The following is a 3,193-nucleotide window of genomic DNA, read 5'->3' as shown; positions in this document are numbered from 1 at the left end:
CACTGTCATTTCAAACTTTTGATTTCCAAATAATTTTCTTTTCTGTTGATGATTTGAAACAATTGTAGTTTGAAAATATTTAGTTCTTCTGTTTGATGAAGTGGAACAGAATGAATTTTTATTCCAAATGTATAATTAAATGTCTAGCATTAAAGTGATGTCAAAGTGAATATTCCTCAGAATTCTAAATGGATAGAAACGGAGATCTGTTTGCAACTGAATTCTGAATTTCCAACAACAATCAGTTCTGAGATACTGGTTATATCTGTTAATAGCATTGATGTAACTTAGAAGATCTATCATCACAGCAAAACTATGCACTTTAAATTTTCTATCCTGGGAATATTGTTCCTAAAAAGAGAATGTTAAAACAGAAAAAAAGGACTCTGAAAAGTTAAATTATCTGGCTCTGTCAGAAATTAGAATTGAGACATAAATTTAGGTATTATTAGTTCATTAAGAGGTATAATACCAGACAAGCAGAATTAAGAGAGGAGTGAAGGAAGGAAGAAGTCAATAAGTGGGTGTGGGACTTATCTGCTACCACTTGGAGATTCTCAGGAGACTTCTGAAGGCTACAGAATTCCTGATTTCCAAGAAAGTCCATAGTAAAGCAAGGGAGGAAGGAAGAGAAAGCATTCACCCACCAACTTTCCTGATCTAAAAGGGAGAATGATTGTACTCACAAGCTATTAACTTCATAGCACGCCCGCCGCCCCCCCCACCCCCTGCCAACTCCACCCCCAGGCACAGGCTACAACCAGGTTCTGAGAAGTTACAAACTTCTGTGGCAAAAAGAGAGCTTTGGGACATACATGACTCCAGAGAGTGGTGCACGCTGGCTCCCAAGCAAGCCTCTGTTATGTTGAGCCTACCTAAAATTAAAAGAAGCCCATGCAGAGTTGATCATTATAGTAGTTACTTAACCAGAAAAAGTGCCAAAGCTGGAGACAGGTGAGCTCCAGAGAAAATGAAGTGGTATATAAGAGATGTTAGAAACAAAATCAGACTTCTTTATTCACACTTGAATTAAAATTTGCAATTTAAGATTGATTCATTAACCTGCAGATCAACTGAAAAGTGGCAGTAGCAATACATCTGAGTCAACTGACTCCTTGAAGTCAATTATACACACTGTGTGTTTCTTTATGGTGCTAATATTTGTTTAACTAGTGAAGACACTGGTCTGCCTTGAAGACTAGTTGTATAGTACTTGACTAATAAGATATTTCTGAGCTATTTGACATTTTAAGATTGAAATAAGCTTAGATTTTATAAGAAGTTTAATATTATAGACCATTTGAAATCACTTTGAAATTTTAAATGAAGAAAGTCTTTCAACTGTACTTTTATAAAATGTAAATTAGTTTTCTTTTTTTCTAGATAAAAAGGTACTTTTTATTCAAAATAGTACTTGCACTTTCATACTACTGATATTCAATTAAATGTATGGATAAAGAATCATTATTTATAAAATCTAAAATAAAGTTTATTTATTTATTTTTAATGCCTCCAGCACCTGGTATTTCAAAGTGGTCTCCCATCCAAGTACTAACCAGGCCCACCCCTGCTTAGTTTCTGAGATCAGACAAGATCAGGCACATTCAGTGTGGCATAGCTGTAGACTGAAGTTTATTTTTTAAGGTAACTCATTTTTTGCAGAGAAGAGTAAAAAAATAGCAAAGAGAGTAACTAAAATAAATACATTTACTTTTTATTTTCCATTGTGCATGCCAACTAATCTATAAATTTCAGAAATGGCATAATCATATCATTGAAATTATGATAAGTAATATTTCCATTTTATTTTGACTTTTTCCAGACCTTAAATTTTCTTCAAATTTATCAATTATACATAGTTTAATTTATATTTATATGTATATATTTTATATAAATATTATTTGTATTTTTATATGAATGTATACTTGTTTGGAAAGGACATATTTTGAGAACCTAATTGGACCTCCTGCCTCATCTTCATGAAAACTAGAACTTAAAATTTAGAGGCCAAATCAGACAATGGAGAGGATTACATGACAGTCTTCCAATATTTTAAATCCTTTCAATGTTCACCAGAGTCATATTTTCTAAGATATTATTAATGACTAATTTTATTTTTCTTCAAAGAAGTATTTTCTGGTATGCAGATTTCTGCTAAATAATGTCGAAGTTCAAGAGAAAAGATTAAACACAGTATTGAAGCAAAAATTATTTGGTAAGATACTTCTAGTGTAAAAAAATACCAAAAATAAGAAATGGAATTTAAATATGTTAAATATCAACATTCACAAATAATTTGGATAATTTAAAGTTCTCAAAATAACCAGATTGGAAAAACAAAGATGCAAAATTTACGTCAAATCTCTATAAGACAGAACAAATAAATGGCTTTCTAGCTGTTAATCCACATTACTAGTTCATTTAGATTTATGGAGAATCTTAAAGAAAAGATAAACCATAACTGTACTCACATGTATTTGAGTATCCTAGTTATTATGTAAGCAGATGCTATATAAATAAATTTGTTTGAAATCTAGGAAAAATACTAATCTCATAGTCCATTGACGTTAAATTTCTATTTCTTTAGTTTATTTTAGATTACTTAAAGCTTAGCCATCAGTTTGATCTGTAATTATATTTTAAACTTCATACCATTCACATAACCTTAAAAATATATAACACTAATAAAATACAATAATTCATCAAAACTGATAAATTGTATTTACAAAATTGCTATTGATTTTATTTACTATCCCCTCACTTGAGACATGTTTTAATGTACTTTCCAAGCATTTCATATGAAGTGTTTTTTGATTCAATATGATATGAAATAGACCAATTCTCTATGTAGATAATGACAAAACGGCAATCTGTACATTATGTAGAACTAACGCTTCCAAAATCAGTTCCTCAAAAAGAATAATGATTAAAGGAAATACTACTTATTATTCTTATCTCCAATGTGGTTGAAGTTTTATTTTAAACTAAAGATTTCAAATTGCTTATGTTCAAAACAAACAAAACAACCTCACCCCGCCCCCAAATTCAAGCAGATGAATGCTACTGTGTAAGCAAGTTCCTAAATGCATTGTTTCTAACATGCTAAAGGAATGAATGAGAATCACAAAGCCCAAACGAATGACAGTGTTGGTTTAATATTGCAGTATAGCCATTTAGAACTGGAGCAAAGAGG

The 3,193-nt window shown here is 31.0% G+C and overlaps 1 pseudogene; it reads right to left on the bottom strand.

Moving 5' to 3' along the window:
* Nucleotides 1-1,507: 1,507 nt before the first annotated feature.
* On the bottom strand, nucleotides 1,508-1,626 carry LOC112480770 (annotated as a pseudogene).
* Nucleotides 1,627-3,193: the final 1,567 nt, after the last annotated feature.

This window comes from Pteropus alecto, unplaced genomic scaffold (assembly GCF_000325575.1).
Source record: "Pteropus alecto unplaced genomic scaffold, ASM32557v1 scaffold20, whole genome shotgun sequence".
NCBI classification, from domain to species: domain Eukaryota; kingdom Metazoa; phylum Chordata; class Mammalia; order Chiroptera; family Pteropodidae; genus Pteropus; species Pteropus alecto.
This window is presented reverse-complemented; position numbering and strand designations above follow the sequence as displayed.